Source organism: Hypanus sabinus, chromosome 8 (genome assembly GCF_030144855.1).
Source record: "Hypanus sabinus isolate sHypSab1 chromosome 8, sHypSab1.hap1, whole genome shotgun sequence".
Lineage (NCBI taxonomy): Eukaryota > Metazoa > Chordata > Chondrichthyes > Myliobatiformes > Dasyatidae > Hypanus > Hypanus sabinus.
Window position 1 is genome coordinate 131,573,700 of NC_082713.1, and position 20,617 is coordinate 131,594,316.

The following is a 20,617-nucleotide window of genomic DNA, read 5'->3' on the forward strand; positions in this document are numbered from 1 at the left end:
CAAAGAAAGAAACTAAATATACTGTTAACACTTATTTTGGTAAATGACCACTGCAGAGACCTGTGGCGTCCCTGTCGGAATTGAGCTGAATTGCTCATATGACCTGGCTGGTGTCTCGGAGAGGCAGGATGGTTGCAGCATGTCCGGGCTGGAGTGGACTTGGAGGAAATTCAATGCAGCCGAATCGAAGTGGAAGTGACCGAACCCGAGGGTGTATCAAAGTGGCAGAGAGCGAGGAACGACCCAAGGCTTGGATGATTTAATCACTGGGCCAGACTGTGATTAATGGGCCAGACCCCATTGTGCTGGGGTCAGAGGCTAGGGAGATCCAGTTTGGCTTGATGTTCTATGGAGTTTGCTCGTCTTTGTACTGGACTGTGGTGGCCTACAACTAGTGGAATTCTGAGTCAGCTGCAGTGATCACTGGCTTTGTGAACTTCAGTTCTGAACACTGTTTTTATTGTTTGCACAACTATTTCTCTCTCTCCGGGTGTTTGACGGTCTTCTTTTGTTTTTAATGGGTTCTATTGGATTTCTTTGCTATGTGGCTGCTTGTAAGGAGACAAATCACAAGGTTGTATAAAGTATACATAGTGTGATAATAAATGTACTTTGAACTTTGAGAAGGGCTCACACTTCACAAACTTCTCAGTCCATTTGGCAACTTTGACCCATTTGTGAAAGTGTCCATGATTCCTGCAGCATTCCAAAGGACTGGAGAGGAAAAGAGTCATCCTCAATCCTAGGGAGAAGAATCTCCACCTTAAATGAGCTTTGGTGCTTAAAGAGATGATAGAGAAGACCGATTGTATTTCTGGCTCATCTTTAACGACTGACTAGTTTTACTAATGGAGAAAAGGGCTGAATAATTCTTAATATGATCAGTTTCGGGCAGCACGGGTGGCGTAATAGTTAGCACAATGATTTACAGTACCAGTGAGCCAGGTTCAATTCCAGCCATTTTCCCCATGACTGCGTGGGTTTCCTCTAGGTGCTCTTGTTTCCTCCACAGTCCAATGATGTACCGGTTGGTAGGTCATTTTAAATTGTCCCACAATTAGGCTAGTGTTAAATTGGGGGATTGTTGGGTAGCCAGAAGGGCCTATTCCCCAGTGTTGCTCGAAAAATAAACGATATAAATAAAATCTGGACATAGTGGTCAAACAGTTGTTTTACTAGTGACAGTCAAACAGATATCCCTTGAACATGGGGTGTTGATGAGATCTATCTCACAAACGATGCCAAGATGAAGACCAATCAACAGTTCCACTGGGGATAAGAGCAACTGATGTATTGGGGGAGGGTATGTCTCGCCTAGTGTTTATCTATAGATAAGCTGCGTAGACAAAAGCCAGATAATTGAATATTTGAATACAGTCCAACTCGTGGGACTGAAATACCAATGTTATATTGTTTAATCACAAACAAGAGAAAATTTGCAGGTGCTGGAAATCCCAGCAACACACAGAAAATGCTGGAAGAACTCGGCAGGCCAGGCATCATCTATAGAAAAAAGTACACTTGACATTATGGGTCGAGACCCTTCACTAGAACTGGAGAAAAAAAGATGAGGAGTCAGAATAAGAAGGTGACTGATGAAACGTCACCAGTACACCTTTCTACTGTTTAGTTTGCTAATGAATAGGTAATCCAGCAACCGTTACAATGTAGGTTAATAATCATTTCGTACCATCAGTGTAAACATGCACCTTAGTAACAAACACATTTGTGGGGGGGGGGGGGGGTCAGAGTTCTATATATACCATTGGAACAATAGGTACAACTTTGTAGATTTAAATAGGAATGTGGTATGTAAGGCCACTGCTGGTGTTCAATTTAAGACAATGTAGGAAAAAAAATTAGATGCTGTAAATATGAAATAAGACTTCCTGAAAACACTGGCAGATGTTGACAAGTTTGGTATTTATGGAGAGAAAAACAAGATTAACATTTCAGGTCTGTCACCCTTCTTCACATCTGGAAGAGCCAGCAAATGAGCATGTATTAAATTGCGGGGGATGTGCGGTGGAGAGGGCAGAGGGATTGAGTGCACAGAGCAAAGTTGTCAAGGTGACAATTACTTTATGTTCTAGCACCTGGACACAGATGGGAAATAAGTAAGAACAAAGGAGCAAATTTAAACCGAAAACAAATTGAAATTGAAGCTGAACATCTGTGGAGAGGGGCAAGACAGCTCAGCCACCTGCATGCGTTGAATTCAGTTTTGCAACCCAGGGGCTGAGGAGTATTGATGCCTTGACAATGTTGGCTTTCTCTCCAGTACATATACTCCCACTGTTATCACCACCCCTCTTTCTCTCTGAAACTTACTCATTTTCCAGTTTTGAAGGATTTATTCTCTATCACCCTGCACAGACGCAACATGATCTGCTGAGTGCATCGACCAGATATCTGGAACACTACAGCACAGCGCAGGCACTTTGACCCACCATGTTGTGCCGAAATGTTAACATACTCAAAGATCAATCTAAAGGCTGATTTATACTTGTGCGTACAGGCTATGCTGCAGCCTACACTGTAGTCCTGATTTTCACTTCTGCGTTGCTGTACGCCGGAGCGAGCATGCGGTGGTGTGCGCCAAAACGCTAGTTGGCAGTGGGGTTTCTCTAAGCCACTGTGTTGAGTTTCTTCATGAGAGACACGGGCGAGGAAATGTATTTCAAACATTTTCGTATGTTGACGGTAGATTTGACGACTTGGTTAATCTATTTCACATCGGTGTACAGACACGGCGGAGAAGCAGCAACCGGAAATGCGTAAGAGGAAATGCGATGCTACCAAGTGGACCAATCACAGTTGATGCGATCTGCATCACTGTGACGCGCGAGTTAATTTTTGAGGAGGTTCACATCACCCTACTGCGTAGGGTACGGATTAGGGTACCCGGTATCTACTGCGTAGATGCAATGCACAAGTATAAATCAGCCTGAACACTACCCTCCTACAGAATCCTCCATTTTTCCATCTAAGAGTCCAGTAGCCAATTCCAACTAGTTTGAGAGAAATGTTTGAGTATTTGTTATTGTTTTAAGCCATTCACAGCTTGTGGTAGTGTCTGGCAATGCCAACAATTATTGCCCATTCCTAAATTTTCTTTGAGCTAACTCGCATTAGTGTGGGTCCGAGTAACATGCAGCCAAGACCATGACAGGGCCACGGGACCTCCTCCAGATGGGTTTTTACATCAGTTCTGGTGGACCCACCACAGGAAGGATGTGATTGAATTGGAGAGGATGCGAGGAAGATCTTTCCTGGAATGGAGCAATTCAGTTTGAAAAGATGCTAGATGGGCCTTATTGGTTTACCTTGGAGCAGAGGAAGCTTCGAAGGTTTGACAGACACAAACAAAACTATAAAATAATAAATAAAAGCCAACATAACATTTCCATTCCTAATCACTTGCAGGACCACCTTTCTGTTGGCCTTTGATTACCTGTGAGGACAGAATTTGGATTGGGAACTGTGACAGTGTAACTTACAATTCTACAAATTGTATGGCACAGTGGTGCAGGCTGGAGAAATGCAAAACAGTTTGGAAAAATTGGGTTGTATTAACCTAGCCCAGACCTGAGAAATCTGGAAGTCAACAAGAGCCATACCTGTAAATGACATGATTTAGCGGGATCCTCAATGACTTGTGGAGGATTTGATGGTTGGTTAGAGCTGGTGTAGAGGAGAGTGTGCTGAAGCTACTGGAGAAGTTAATTAATCAGTGGTAACTGCAGTTGCTGCTGATCAGGGGATCCCTCTATTGACAACCTATCATGGTTGCAGTATTTGCATTGCTCCAAGCTTTGGCGCCATTGGAAATCTGCATTTTCCGTGTGAAAATGCAACTGATAAAGGCCATTCCAAGTGAGGAACAGGTCTACAATGCAGTGTAACTCCACAACTGTTTGAGTGCAGTACAGCAGATCTGGCATAACTGGATTTGTCAAAGCATTCATCGCTCTTCATACAGCTACACAGCACTGAAACAGGCCATTCAGCCCAATTTGACCCTGTCCATCATAGTAATTCCACTAACATTTCCTATCCATTTACCTGTTATTTTATGTTATTGCATCTGTCTCTAATATTTTACTTGGCAGCTCTTTCCATTTACCTACTGTGTAAATGGAATTTTCCACTGTGTGGAAAAACTGGCCTCACAGATTCCCTTTAAACCTTGCCTATCTCACCTTTAACCTATGAACTCTAGGTTTAGACAACCCCTTTGGGATAAAGACTGTGAGTATTCCCTACCCCCTATCCCCATCTATGCACGTAATTATTTTATGTTAGGTATTTATTTAGATACAGCGCAGTACAGGACAACTTACAATGAACAATTAACCTGTGAACCATACGTCACTGGACTATGGGAGGAAGCTGGAGCCCTTAGCAGAAACCCACAAGTTTATGGAAGGAACGCACAAATTGCTTACAGATAGTGTCAGAAATTAACTCCGAACTCCGACGCCCTGAGCTGAAATAGCATTGCACTAACTGCCACACTACTGAGGCCCCCATTTTAAAAACCTTATAACTCAAGCTCTTTATTCCAGACAACATTTCTATTAACCCTTCCTGCAGTCTCTATCTTAATTATAGCATACCGATTGGGCAGGAGAAGACATTAATATTTTTTTTTCAGCTCAGCATTCATGCCTTGGGTGCTTCACTCTTTACAATGATCTCCTCCCCATACTGCATACTTACAGAGCAAGAAGGTTTCTCGGGGCAAGAGAGCAGAGGTCCTCACCCCATCTTACACCGCAAGGCATTTGGAGGCATATCAAATAAATGTCTACTCTCTGCCCTGTGTCTCCATGGATTCCAAAAATGTTTCTGAGATACAAACATTGAATTAACACCCCTTTAACCAGTGCAGGCATAGCGTCCATCAGCAGTAACTACTTACTAAATCTTATTCCACTGGCATCTGCTAATGCAGTATACATTGCAGTAGATTTGTGATATTAGCAACCAAGGTAATAAGATGGGAGCCTCAGTTTTATGTTCCTCCTGCCATAAAGCAAAGAGCCACAGGCTAATCACATAACCCACAACCTTTTGACTCAAGAACAAGGGTGCTGCCCACAATCAAAACTGTGACTGAAAGGAAAGTTTGCCACACAGAAAAGGGCTGCAAATTTCAAATTCTCAACTTATCAGTGTGTAGGAGTCCATTAGTCTCAATAGACCATGGAGTTGCACCTTGGAAAGTTTCTAAAGCACAAGCCTGGGCAAGGTTTTTTTTAATGGAAGACTGGCAGATGGCCAAGCTGCAAGTCTCCCCTCTCCACACCACCGATGTTGTCCAAGGAAAGGGCATTAGGACCCATACAGATTGACACTGGTGTTGTCGCAGTGCAATGTGTGGTTAAGTGCCTTGCTCAAGGATACACACGCAGCCTCAGCCAAGGCTCGAACTAGTGACCTTCAGATAACTAGACAAACGCCCTAACCACTTGGCCACGTGCCAACACAACTTATCAACTGGTTGGGAGAATTTGTAAAATGTATATAATTACTGAAATCCAAAATAAGATAAAGAAATTCCAGAAATCCTTAGCTGGTCCTACAAAAAATTAGGTCAACCCACTGCCGATTAACTCATTCTCTTAACCAACACTCTTCGACTTGTTGGCTCCCTCCCAGTTCAGTTCTTTGGCTTTAAAAGAACAATGTAATTCTCCATTCACCTCATTATTTTCTTCCCTTCCTTTTGCCTCAGCAATTCACCATTTCACAGAATAATTAGCTCCCTTACCAACAGAAGAAATGGCTTTATTACGAGTTGCAGGTCTCACTGGCCAATGGTCAAAATTACAGGTCACAGTAAATGTTCAACACACTAAGCTTTTACTTAGTGTGTTGCACGTAGCTGAAAAATGAACCTTGTCAGTTCATTTTGGCTCACAACTTGTCTTTACACTTGAGTTTCTAGAGGATTAACTCCAACCTAAATGAAAATGGACTAACTGTCTTGGCTAAAAAGATGCTACGTTACACTATGCAATAACAGTATATCACTGAACATGGGCCCTTGCTGCATGCACTAACACAACAGTGAATCAGATCAATAGACACAAAGTGCTCAGGGAACTCAGCAGGTTTGACCCAAAACGTCAACTTTTCCAGTCCTGAAGAAGGGTCTCAGCCCAAAATGTCAACTGTTTATTCATTTCCATCAATATTGCCTGGTGTACTGAGTTCAAAGATTCAAAGTACATTTGTTATCAAAGAATGCATAAATTATACAACCCTGATACGTGTTTGCTTACTGGTAGCCACACAGCAAGAAACCCAAAACAACCCAATTAAAGAAAAAAAGACCAACACCCGACATGCAAGAGAAAGAAAAAATATTGTGTGTGTTGCTTTGGATTTCCAGAATCTGCAAAATTTCTTGTGTTTATGTCATTGAATGAGAAGACCCAACAGCCTGATATCCAGATGTTGAATTGTACAGGCAAGGACGAGTTGTCAAAATCGCTGCCTAAATTGGTGCAGATGGCTGTGTTCACACTCTGCTTCCCTCACCCATTCTTATCCCCACCCCCAGGCATTGTTCAGCTGCTGCTTGCTATCAACCCCCCTACCAAACAAATTTGAAAAAATCTTCACACATCTGTGTACAGAATATACATGGGGAAGCCATGCGAGGTTTTAGAAACTCGCTTCACTTAGTGATGTGTCAGCTATTTTAGAAGATACCGTCTGTGGTGAAACAAGATACGTTGATTGCTTTTGATATCCTCATACTTACTGACAACTTTAATTGGCTTACTTTTGATGTGTTTTCGCTTGATGAAATCTATTTTGTTATGTTGTCAAATAGGTTGGATGGAGTATTATCAAATGGATACCTTTAGAATGAGGACAGAATGTCTATTAAATGCATCATTGACCCATTATGCTTTTGTTTGCTGGCACCTCAGCTGCATCCTTACCATACTTATGATCAGCTTCCCAGGGCACATGGAATTCTATGTATTAACATATTGTTACGCAGTAGAATTTTACACAAGGGCAATCATTACAATTCCATTCACAGACAACAAGCTCTAGCAAATGACATCACTTCCATCCTGGAGGTGCACATGGGATTATAGCAAAAGTATGGAACATGTAAAAGGCATCTATTTCACTAAATCCCCCATCTAAAAGATTATATGATGCATACTGCCCGGTGTTTCATTACTTTCTTAATCTCCATTGTGAAGGGGCTCGGGGAGATGAAAGAAAATTATGACAGATTTGGGGCCAAGACACTGAAATGTTGGCAGTCAGTCATTCCTCCAGAGGTCAATTTGAGTCCATGCAGAGAATGATGAGAGAGCAGATAAATTAGATTTACTCTGTCTTAAATTATATGGTGTAAAAGCAGAATAGAAGCCAGAATTAGGACAAATGTTTAGCAAATTGTTGGAAGGGCGAAAATGACTTGAGAATTTAAATGATGTGTCTAATGAGCTGGTAATTTTCCAGTTTAGTGCACACTTCAACAAGTGATAACTAGGTTTGGCACATTGAACTGTGCTGTGGGTGGTCTCCTGCACTACTAGGTGACAGACCGGATTGGGAATAACCGGCTAAAATCTCCAGAAAGTGACAATTTTAGTATTGAAATTTTGTCTTCCTTTCAAGATTGCTTGAAAATATTATATTAGGGCACTGAATGTGCATCAGAGATGAAAATCAGGAATTCAATAAAAAAAATAGACTTACAAAAATTAATTTACTTCTTTTCCATCCTAGATTTAAAAGTCAGATTGAAAGACTGCAGTAGACTGAGGATGTATCCAGAGGCCATGAGTAGACCAATTCTGATCCAACCTTATTTACACGGAGACACAAGAGACTGCTGATGCCTGAATTGTTATTTACATGTAGATTTACTTTGTCACTTTAAACTGATGATACAATACCACTGTCTTGTTGGCAAGGCTGCTAATGTGCCATACTGACCCTAAAACACCAATGTTTCCTCTGTAATAAATTAATATACAAGGCATTAGAATTGAGATAAAGAGAGAGCGGGAATAATGATGATGTAATAGGCTTTCTAGCTAATCTTAGAAAGAATATAATTGTATGTGGAGTGAGAGATGAGGAAGATTGAACTATTAAGGATGGAAATGGCTTCAATGAGTATGACTTCTGTGCTTGAAGTTATCTGCCTTCATGTTTGTTCAGCCATTAATAAATTTGAAAGCATTTGTCAGTGTGTGAATTTATTCTTGGCTTCTTGTGCCAGTACTTCAGCCCTTGTCTGCAGTGTTACAGAATTCATATTTCTAACGAATAGAGACGGCGGTGTAAAACTCTGTCAGTCAGCAGGATGCGAACTCCTTTTGAATCTTTGGGAAAGTCATTCCTTCATAGCATGCAGCATGTTAGAGGACATGAAATTTGGTCAGACCAAACGTATAAAGCTGAGAACAGAAGGATCTGCGAAGACAGATCTATAATTCCTTGAAAGTGGTGTCACAGATTGATAGGGTCATAAAGAAAGCTTTTGGCATATTGGCCTTCATAAATCAAAGTATTGACTTCAGGAGTTGGGATGTTATGTTGAAATTGTATAAGACATTGGTGAAGCCTAATTTGGAGTATCGTGTTCAGTTTTGATCACCTACTTACAGGAAAGATGTAAGTAATATTGAAAGAGTGCAGATAATATTTACAGGGATGTTACCTGGACTTGAGGAAGGGCCTGAGTTATAGGGAAATGTTGAATAGGTTAGGACTTTATTCCTAATATGTAAAAGTTTGAGGGGAGATTTGATAGAGGTATACAAAATTTTGTGTGGTATAGATAGGGTAAATGCAAGCTGGCTTTTTTCCACTGAGGTTGGGTGCGACTACAACTAGGGGTCATGGGTTAAGGGTGAAAGGTGAAATGTTTAAGGGGAACATGAGGAAGAGGTTCTTCACTCGATGGGGGCGAGAATGTGGAATGAGCTGTCATCACAAGTGGTGGATGTGGGTTTAATTTCAAGAAGAGAAATTTGGATAGGTACATGGTAAATTTGAATAGGGTATGGAGGACTATGGTCCAGGTGCAGGTCAATGGTTTGGCACAAAGTAGATGTGCTGAAGGGCCTGTTTCTGTACTGTCACGTTCTATAACTCTATGGCTGTAACCAGAATGCCAGATGTTACAGACAAAACTGGAGGAAAAACAATTTAAAACATAACTGATGTACTGTGCTTTAGTTGATTCTGCTAAACCAATCAACGTGCCAGAAAATACCCAATGCACACAAAATGCAGGAGGAACTCATCATCTATGTAGGGGAATAAACAGTTGGTGTTTCAGCCCAAGATCCTACATCATGACTGGAAAGGAAGGGAGAAGAAGCCTGAATAAGAAGGTAGGGAGAGGGGAAGAGGTACAAACAGGTGATAGGTGAAGCCAGGTTCAGTGGGAAAGTGGATAGATGGAGAAAAGGGATGAAGTGAGAAAATAACTGGAGCTAGAAAATAATTAATGTTTTCAAAGTTACACAAGACAAAGGTTTGATGAGACTTTCATTCAACAGAAACTCAGCTAAATTTTGAACACTAAATTCTGAATAAATATGTTGTGCCTCATCACGTAAGCTCAGTGGCTGTTTTGCTATGTACACCTGCTCATTAATGCAAATATCTAATCAGCCAATCACGTGGCAGCAACTTGATGCATAAAAGCTTGCAGACGTGGTCAGGTGTGTCAGTTGTTGTTCAGACCAAGCAACTGAATGGGGAAGAAATATGATCAAAATGACTTTGGTTGTGGAGTGATTGTTGGTGCCAGCCGGGGTGGTTTGAGTATCTCAGAAACTGCTGATTTCCTGGGACTTCCACACACAGCAGTCTGCAGAGATTACAGAGAATGGTGTGAAAAACAAAGAATATCCAGTGAGTGCAGTTCTGTCGGCAAAATCGCTTTGTTAATGAGAGAGGTCAGAGGAGAATGGCCAGACTGGTTTAAGTAGACAGGAAGCCGATGGTAACTCAGATCACCCCAAGTTATGCCAGTGGAATGCAGAAGAGCATCTCTGAATGCACAATGCAACAGACCTTAAAGTAATGGGGTACAGCAGCAGAAGACCATGAATTTAATAAAGTGGCCACTGAGAGTACTAAGTACGTTCGAACACTTATATCACATGGATCTAACTTCGATATTATCCCTTGTATCCAGAGAGCAACGCTATCTTTGAAATTACATACTAATGGAGAACTTTAATCTGATGTTTGATTAATCTTAATTTGGTGTGAAATTACTGATAAATTTATCATGGATTAATGTATTTCAATTAAATTTCAACATGCTCTGTGAAATAAGATTAACTTGTCCCATCCAATGGATTCAAATACTTCTGGTTAGGATGAGAGAAAGATGAAATGAAAGACTGTGTAAATTCCAAAGGGTTAATGAACTAATCCTTTGAGTGAATGGGTCAGATTGATCATTTGCATTTCTTTTCCTTAAACCCATTTCAAGGAGAAAAAGTAAAAATATATGCTGTTAGCATGCATGCTTTAGATCAAATCAAGTCCATGCGTTGCTGACAAAGCCCACCTTTGATTGATTCTGTTGGCGGAGCCTGAATTGAGCATTGGAAAAAGAATGTTACCGTTCGAAGTACCGAGACACCCCAAATGAACACCCTTAATTCTGCTTCTGTTTCTGCCCTCTAATCTAGAGAAATATTAAACAAAGCATAGTTCTCACCTGTCATTCATTGTTTCACTGTTTTAAGCTCCTCGGTACCATTTTTAATTTGATTGATAAGAAACTAAGGAAGGAATTTAAGGCATACTGGCAATGCAGAGAGAGGAGTATGATTAAATATAAAATATTTCTATTAACATTGCCATTGAGTATTGAAAGTCCTAGATGGAGTGGTGCTGAGAGGATGTCTCCAATGGTAGGACAATCTAGGACCAGAGAGCACAGCCTCAGAGTACAAAGATGTCCCTTTAGAAAGGAGATGAGGAGAATTTTCTTTAGTTAGATTGTGAGAATCTGTGGAATTCATTGCCATAGACACCCGTGGAGGGCATGTCACTGGGTATATTTAAAGCCAAGGTTGATATGTTCTTGATTAGGAAGGGCATCAAAGGATATGAGAAGAAAGCAGGAGAATGCGGTAGTGAGGGAATATAAATCAGCCATGATTGAGTGGGGGAGCAGACTTGATGGACCAAATGGCCTAATATGCTCTTACTTCTTACGGTCTAAATTTGTTTTGTTAAGATAGCACTGATCTCCTTGGTGGCACCAGCTGTCAACACACAGTCACCAATATAGTCCAATATCAGTGCATCATGGGATCTCTTTGATTGAAGCATTGACTTTTAATGAACCGAGTATTTATTGACAACAGTCCACAGCCAATAGGTCAGGGGTGAAGGAAATTTATGACTCACAGCAAACAATTTACTGGACATTGCAGACTTTATTTACTCAACCAACAGAATAGATGTTAAATAGGCAAAATCATTTTCCTCCAGGTATCAAAAACTAGAAGTCATAGCCTTGTGCAAGGAAAGAGTTTTAAAAATTATCTGAAAGCGAAGTTTTCTCAAACCAAAATGTGGTTGATACCGGGAACTCACTGCCAGATGAGATAGTGGAATTTGATATAATTACTTAATTTAAGAAGCATTCAAACAGCAAGGCATATAGTTCGAATGGAGGAAATTAGGACTTCTGTAGAAGGGCTGTAAATCTTGGCATGGATGTGGCGTGCTGACTCTATGACCAACACAGTCCATCTAACATCGCCCATGCAATTGGTGTGACATTGCAAATGCAGCTTGACATCACCAAAAGAGTTTGTCTCATATACAGAACCTTTCACATATAACAGATACAAGCCATCCGAAGTTAGAGATGGCACAGGCACAAAATTGCATACAGAGCCTTTCAGAAACTACAACTACAGCTTGGTGTTATGTGTGTTGTCAAATATAGACAGAGAAAAAGTACATGCTTCTGCTGACCTGGAATCACTTAGTGTCAGCCAGGGCACCTCACAGAGTATGACATTACTCAGACACTTCCCTGAACACATTCATTTAAAAATAGTTTGTGGCCCAGCCTGCCAGGAATACAACCTGATAATGGTAATATGACTGGGAGCATGGTGAAGTGACTTTAAAGAGAAAGGAACAAAAAAAAACTTTTGCTCACAAAACACTTTTAGTAAGTGAAAAAATCTACTAAACCGTAGTGCTAGTGTATTTTCGGTCAGAGAACCCATGTCAGTGTCAATGTGTTAAACAAGGCGAGGTTTAGGTAGGAGCCCAGCATCTTGGCAGCATAGCTGCCCACAATGAAATAACTTATTTGGGAGGATGTGGACAGAAATAGACATAATGGCTTTCAGGAGGAATCAGAGCTGAATGAGATAATAGAGATTGATGCCTAGTAACTGCTCTACACCAGATTTTCTTGGTGCTTTGGTGGATCACATAAAGAGCAGGAAGAGAGAACAAAATGCTGGAGGAACTCAGCAGATCAGACAGTCTCCATGGAGGGAAATATACAGTCAGCTTCAGGCCCATCTTCATCAGGATTGGAAAAGAAAGGGGCAGAAGCCAGAAAAAGGTGGCGCGAGGGAAAGCTGGCATGTGATAGGTAAGACCAGGAGAGTGGGAAGGTAGGTGGGTAGGGGAGGGGCTGAGCGGTTGAAGGGAGAAGCTGAAAGGTGATAGGTGGAAGAGGTAAAGGGCTGAAGAAGATGGAATCTGATAGGACAGGACACGTGGGGAAAGCAGAGGGAGATGACGGGCATGTCGCGAGGGTGCAGGAGAAGAGAAGCAGTGGGAGGACCACCAGAAGGGGTTCTAGAGTGAGCTGCACTACATGAGAATAGTCTCTGCCATGCCACAGTTGTGAAAGGAGAGGCTGAACGACCAGAAGACCCAACCACTAACCACAGTCACCACTTAATCATGTCCACACTGCACCAGAGTATGTAGATCCCGCATCGACCTCTAGAGCCTCCTGAAGACCCACTACAGACAACCGCTTTTGAAAACATCTTACTCAACTCGAGTGATTGCTTCTATAACAAGCCACCCTCTTCCACCTACAAGGGTCTTGCTACTGACTGTGTTGAAAGCTGTAGGGCAGGGCAAGGGTTGGATGCAAAGAGACACAGGGACATAGGCAGGCCATTGAAGAGTCATAGGAGGCATTTTCTTAATGCACCAAAACCACAGAGAGCCTGCACAGGGAATTATTCTGTAAGGATGTGAGTAAAGTGGCAGACTGTGCAATGCTGGCAGACACCCATACTTGCTCTGCAGGCTATTGGAGAGGGAATGAAAAGCAGAGGATAGAATTTGAATGACCTCCCTAATACAGCAGGGAGCAATGAACGATGAGACATGGCAGAGATCAGTAGGAACTGGTCCTGTGGCCAGGTATCTGAGAGTGATGTCCATATACCTGAAATAGAGTGAGAGAGAAAACAGAGATTGTCAATTGAGTGCTATTACTTTAAATCGCACAGTCTCGGGGCTAATAAATCATGGTTAGTAAATTCTGTGAACTGCCATTTTCAGAATCAGAATCAGGTTTATTATCACCGGCATGTGACATGAAATTTGTTAACTTAGCAACAGCAGTTCAATGCAATACATAATCTAACAGAGAGAAAAAAATAACAAATAAACTGTATGTTAAATATATGTATATTGAATAGTTCATTAAAAAATGTGCAAAAACAGAAATATATTTTAAAAAAGTGAGGTAGTGTCCAAAGATTCAATGTCCATTTAGGAATCAGATGGCAGAGGGGAAGAAGCTGTTCCTGAATCGCTGAGTGTGTGACTTCAGGCTTCTGTATCTCCTACCTGATAGTAACAGTGAGAAAGAGGCATGACCTGGGTGCTGGAGGTCTTTGATAATAGACACTGCCTTTCTGAGACACCGCTCCCTAAAGATGTCCTGGATACTTTGTAGGCTAGTGCCCAAGATGGAGCTGATGAGATTTACAACTTTCTGCAGCTTCTTTCCATCCTGTGCAGTAACCCCTCCACACCAGACAGTGATGCAACCTGTCAGAATGCTCTCCACAGTACAACTATAGAAGTTTTTGAATGTATTTGTTGACATGCCAAATCTCTTCAAACTCCTAATAAAGTATAGCCACTGTCTTGCTTTCTTTATAACTACATCATTGTGTTGGGACCAGGTTAGATCCTTAGAGATTTTGACAACCAGGAACTTGAAGCTGCTTACTCTCTCCACTTCTGATCCCTCTATGAGGATTGGTATATGCTCCTTTGTCTTACCCTTCCTGAAGACCACAATCAGCTCTTTCGTCTTACTGACGTTGAGTGCCAAGTTGTTGCTGCGACACCACTCCACTAGTTGGCATATTTCACTATTATACACCTTCTCATCACCACCCAAGATTCTACCAACAATGGTTGTATCATCAGCAAATTTATAGATGGTATTTGAGCTATGCCTAGCCACACAGTCAAGTGTATATAGAGAGTAGAGCAGTGGGCTAAGCACACACCCCTGCGGTGCACCAGTGTTGATAGTTTGCGAGGAGGATATGTTATCACCAATCTGCACAGATTGTGGTCTTCCGGGTAGGAAGTCGAGGATCCAATTGCGGAGGGAGGTACAGAGGCCCAGATTCTGCAACTTCTCAATTAGGATTGTGGGAATGATGGTGTTAAATGCTGAGCTATAGTTGATGAACAGCATCTTGACACAGGTGTTTGTGTTGTCCAGGTGGTCTAAAGCCATGTGGAGAGTCATTGAGATTGCGTCTGCCATTGACCTTTCCAATACAGTCAATAATCTCACTGGAGGTGAATTTTGCAAGTTTTTATTTATCTTAGAGATTCAGCATGTTACCAGGCCCTTCCAGGCCAACGAGCCTGTGCCGCCCAATTACACTCGTGTGAACAAATTAACCTAGTGACCTGTACATCTTTAGAATGTAGGGGCAACTGGAGCACCTGGAGGAAACCCATACGGTCACAGGGAGAACATACAAACTCCAAACTACAGACAGCAATAAAAATGAGTTGCTTGCACTGTAATAGCATTACACTAACTGGCAAACTATCATACTAGCTAACTTGCACGTCATCATTTGACAGATGCTTTACATTGGAAAGTAAATGACAGGAATGTAGTGTATTTAATATTTCAGTAATACTGTAATATAAGAATAATAATGGTTGTTGTGATGCATCTAGTGTGGTAGTGTGGTGGGTAGTGCTTGTCGCTCTCATTTTCAGCCTCCACCACTGGCTAGCAGTCTCACGAAAGGGAGAGCTGACTCTATAAGTACATTGCCTCTCCAACAACAAGCCTCATGGAGTGCCTGCTCGCTGGCAATGCATGGGAACTGAACTCCTTTTGGTCTCAGGCTGAACTACAGAGGACAGGGAGGAGGTCTGGCCTCTGCACAGGTCCCCCAGCTTGTGGACACACCCTGGGTGCTCATGAACCAAACCCCCAGCTTTGGGTAAATAAGCTCCATTGCCTTGTGTGCAACCTCAGGAGAACAATTTTTTTTTTAACAGATATAGCCATTCCAAACACACTTAACTTAGGCAATCAACAAGTGAAAAACACCAGCAATACGCTGAATTAAGAGAGGGAATTGAAAGACTATGGAGCATGATCAGGGTATACATTTTCCCAATAGTGATATCTACAACTGGTATCATCTCAAGGTCACTACACAACAGCATTAAAACAATTAGGGCTACACAACAATATCTATGTAAATCTTCAGAAAGCCACAATACCACTAGAACAGTCCAAAAGTTCTTAGCAATCGAGAAAAGAGCATTGCTTGGCTTTGCCTATACCTCAGGTTTTACCAGCCTGAGCTGAGAAAAAATGATTTTAAATGTTACGGTAATAAAAATAATAATAAAGAATAAAAGCAGAAAAGCTGGCTCCATCAATTACATGACAGATAAGACCATAAGACATAAGAGCAGAATTAGGTCATTTGTCCCATCAAGTCTGCTAAACAGTATCGTGTATACTGAACAAATTGAGAAGTATTTTGAAGGGAATGAAATAGACGTGGAAAAATGGGTGCCAGTTTTGCTGAGTGTTATAAGTGGGAAAGTTTGACTGCTGTAACTAAAACAGCCACAATGAGCTTTGCTGATATTGTGAAAGGAATATAAGAACATTTAGAACTGAAGCTCTTGTAGATTTCAGAATGATAAGCAGAATCAAAGGAAGAGGAGTCCATTTCAGCTTACATGGCTAAATTGAAGATATAGACCAGGGGTGGCCAACCCTTTAATTCCATGAGTCAATTTTTTCATGCCCGAGTTCAGATGCGATTTTTTCACACATGGGTTCTATATTAACATATTTTACAAGAACTGAATGGGGGTACAAGAGTTGCATGGCACATCTGAATTTGTGCATGAAAAAATTGACGTAAAAGGTTGGCCACCCCGATATAGACCAAGCATTGTCAGTTCAGTAATAGGTTTAATGATGCACTGAGAGATTGTTCAGTTTGTGGAATATTACAAGAAAGCATTCAAAAACAGCTCCTAACTGAATCACGAATCATATTTAAAAGAACAGTAGAAAACATTATATCAATGGAAACAGCAGCCAGAAATGCCATTGAGTTGCAGTCAGGAATGAAAGCGAGGAAGAGCAAAATAACAATGTCTAAACAGAAACCTGCCTGGTTGGTCACCATTGTGAAGAGGCTCATGTACAATGTCCTGTGTATGTTACTCAAAATGGCCTCTTTGGTTTGTTACGAGTAGGAATGCTTCTTTGTCGGATAAGTGTTTCTCTCGCCCGTTGTTTCGCATTAGAATGGCTGATATGGTAATTGTATTCATTTGTTAATCAATGGGGAGTGTTATTGTGTCTTGTGAGGCTGGGAACTTGGGGGAGGGGTTTTCACGGGTTTTTGGTGTGAGGGGAGTCGGGAGGAAGACGCCGAGGAAGGTGGACGTGCGCTGGACTACTCGTAAGACCACCGGGGTGGTCCCAGGTGCAACGGCGTGGCGGTTGGATGGGTCGTTGGTTCGTTGATTGAGCTTCAACGAGTGCACTAAACAGACTGAACTTTGATAAGTTGACGCCTTTTTGGCGTCCCGGATTGGATTGTCAGGGGCTGTGGAATCGCGCAGGCAGCAGAGAGGAATGGACAGAGATAAGATTGTTTGTTGGTGCGAATTTGAGGGTGTACCGGTGCAGTACGCATGCATAGTGAGCGGAGTGGATTTTCGAGTTCCGGGAGACGTGGTAATGCGGGGGTTAAGTTTGGTAAAAGGTATTGGGCAGGTAGAATTGGTAGCTAGACGGTGTGGTAAAGAGGTGGAGTCTAGCTGGGTGTTGGTTAGTACGAATGCTGACGTCAGGACATTGGAACTGCCGGTGTACCGGGGGAGGAGGGGCTGTGGGGGCTCCACTCCTTCTCCAAGGATGAGGCTGAGGAGACATCGGAGGAGGAGCTAGAGCTAGAGGTGGACCCCCGAGAGGTGGCCAGCACTAGTAAAGGGAGGTGGGAGGAGGGAGTCGTGACTAGGCCCCGCTCCCCAGGTAGGGTGGAAGCCTCGGAGCTGGCAGCCGCACTTAACTCCTTGTTGGAGGTGGCCGAGAGGCCACGGCTGAAGCTGGGGGTGTTCTCCGGAGCCAAACCTACTCCGGACAGGGAGGTGGACTATGAGACCTGGATCGAGCATACATCTTTGATGTTAGAGGAGTGGCCAGGCTCGGGGGAGGAGAAGAGGCAGCGATTGGTGGGAAGTTTGAGGGGTTTAGCAGCCAGAACCATCCGGGAGTTGAAAGCTGAGAAGCCTAGGGCCTCAGTGGAGGAATGTATAGAAGTTTTGGAGGGAGCGTTTGGGTTGTCAGGGGAACCCTGGCTGCTTTTAGCAGAGTTCCAATGCCTGGAACAATGGAGAGGGGAAAAGCTCTCCGAGTACATATTTAGGATGGAGGGGATGCTCTCGGGGCTGCGGCACCCGGGGGGTAGTGAAGGCGACTGACGTGGCTAGCGTGAGGATGAGTCAGATATTCAGTGGCTCTCTGGAGGAGGACAAGGTGGCGTGGACTATCCGGCAGGCTTATAGGAAAGGCCCCCCTCCATCCTTCGGGCAACTGATTAGAGAGGTGCGAGAGGAAGAGAGAGCATTGGGGCGGAAAAGGGGCTCGGGCCTACGGGAGCGATCCTCAGCGATACAGGAAGTGGTGGCTGAGTGGAGGAATGACAATCCCCCGGGGAGTAGGGAACCCCCTTTGGAGGGGAGGGACAGGGGAGGTACCTACTCTCAGGGGCGATCAGTGCAGTGGATTGGGAGCAGGAGCCATCCTGGGAGAGGAGGGGCGGCAGGCAGCATGTGCTTTAACTGTGGGAAAGAGGGGCATTTCAGGCGGGACTGTGGGCGGCCGAGGATGTGCTATAGCTGTGGAGAGGAGGGACACTTTAGGTGGGATTGTGAGAGACAAGGAGTCCCGCGGAGGACAAGCCCCCCTGCAACTAAAAAGGGAGAGGTGTCGGGAAACAGGAGAGGCTCAGTGAGGGAATGGACTGGAGCCTCTGGAGGAACACGTTCCCAGAGATCAGCCGGAAGACCACCGGGTGCCCATGCCTCTATTCCGGATGGGCTGGTAGGACCCCGTGCCAGTGTGGGTCTACGGATAGAGGGAGTTTACGCAAAAGCCGTTCTGGATACGGGATCGCAGGTGACCTTATTGTACCGGTCTTTCTACAACCAATATCTAAAGCATTTGCCCGTAACCCCATTTGACGCCCTGCAGATTTGGGGTGTGAGCGAGGGTGACTACCTGTACGATGGGTACCTATCGGTGAGATTGGAGTTCTCGGAGGGCGACGTGGGAGTGTCGGAAGCTATTGAGACGTTGGTGTTGGTGTGTCCTGACCCGGTGGAAACCGGTGGTGCTGCCCTCCTGGTGGGGACTAACTCCCCAGTTGTGCGACGGCTCCTGGGAGCTTGTAAGGAGAAAGGGGGGGGAAGACTTTCTGGAGACCCTCTCGGTGCATCCAGTGTTTCGAGCAGTGTTCGCAGAAGGGGTTGCCTCCCAAGGGCTGGACCCGGAGTGTAAACGAGGGACGGTGTGGTGTACGCAGGCGAGGCCCAAGGTGATCCAACCCGGGGAGGTAGCCCTAGTGATGGGGACCCCCAGATTCCCAGGAGTGCCGACGGGAGAAGCCCTGTTAGTAGACGCCCCAGACGATCTTGAAGGGGAGACACGATTTCCGGCGGGGGCGCTGGTGAGGCCCGAAGTGCAGAGACCAGGGGTGGCACATGCGAGGCGTATAGCTATAAGTGTCAGGAACACCACGGCAAGAGAAATCACCTTTCAGAGGGGAATGCCGCTGGCACATCTGTTCCCGGTGACGGTAATGTCCAGCGCACCAGTGCGGACCCCTAACGGGGAGGGATCGGAGCATCAAAGGGAGCTGACCGCTGAAGCCTTTAACTTCGGGGATTCCCCAGTGTCGCCGGCGTGGAAACGCAGGCTAGTGGAGAAGATGCTGAAGATGGAAGCTGTTTTTTCTCGGGGCGAGTTTGATGTTGGCTGCTCCAAAAGCACTCGCCACACCATCCCCCGGGTGACGGAGGACACCCCGTTCCGAGAGAGATCCCGGCGGCTGGCTCCGGCAGATGTTGAGGACGGGCGACAGCACTTGTGCAGGTTGAAGGAGGCCGGAATCATAGCTGAGTCTCGAAGTCCTTATGCGTCCCCAATAGTGGTGGCACGGAAGAAGAATGGGCGAGTGCGCATTTGTGTTGACTACAGGACGTTGAATCGGCGAACTGTCCCTGATCAATATACTGTCCCAAGAGTCGAGGATGCGTTGGCCTGCCTGAGCGGTGCGAAGTGGTTCAGTGTGCTGGATTTAAGAAGTGGGTATTACCAGATCCCGATGAGTGCGGCCGATAAAGAGAAGACCGCTTTTATCTGCCCGCTGGGGTTCTTTCAGTTCGAACGAATGCCCCAGGGCATATCGGGGGCCCCAGCCACCTTCCAGAGGCTCATGGAGAGAACTGTGGGGGATATGAATCTGTTGGAGGTGCTGGTGTACCTGGACGATTTGATAGTGTTTGGATCGACTTTGGAGGAACATGAGGAGAGGCTGTTGAAGGTGTTGGGCCGGCTTAATGAAGAAGGGTTGAAGCTTTCCCTGGACAAATGCCAGTTCTGCAAGTCGTCGGTTAGCTACGTTGGCCATATCATTTCGCGAGAGGGAGTGGCTACTGATCCAACCAAAATAGAGGCCGTGACCACCTGGCTGAGACCCCAGAAAGTGGGCACTCTGCGTTAATTTTTGGGGTTCTGTGGGTATTACCGGCGATTTGTGAAAGGATACGCCAAAGTGTGTCACCCGTTGACTCAGCTGTTGTGTGGTTATCCCCCAGTGGGAAAGAAGAGGACGGGGGTCCAGAGGCAGGATGCTAGAGGATACTGGAACCCGGCGGAACCTTTTGGCTCGAGATGGGATGATCAATGTGAAGAGGCGTTCCGATCTTTGAAAAGGGCACTGACCCAGGCCCCGGTGTTGGCTTTTGCCGATCCCCAGAAGCCATATGTGCTGCACACGGATGCCAGGCGAGA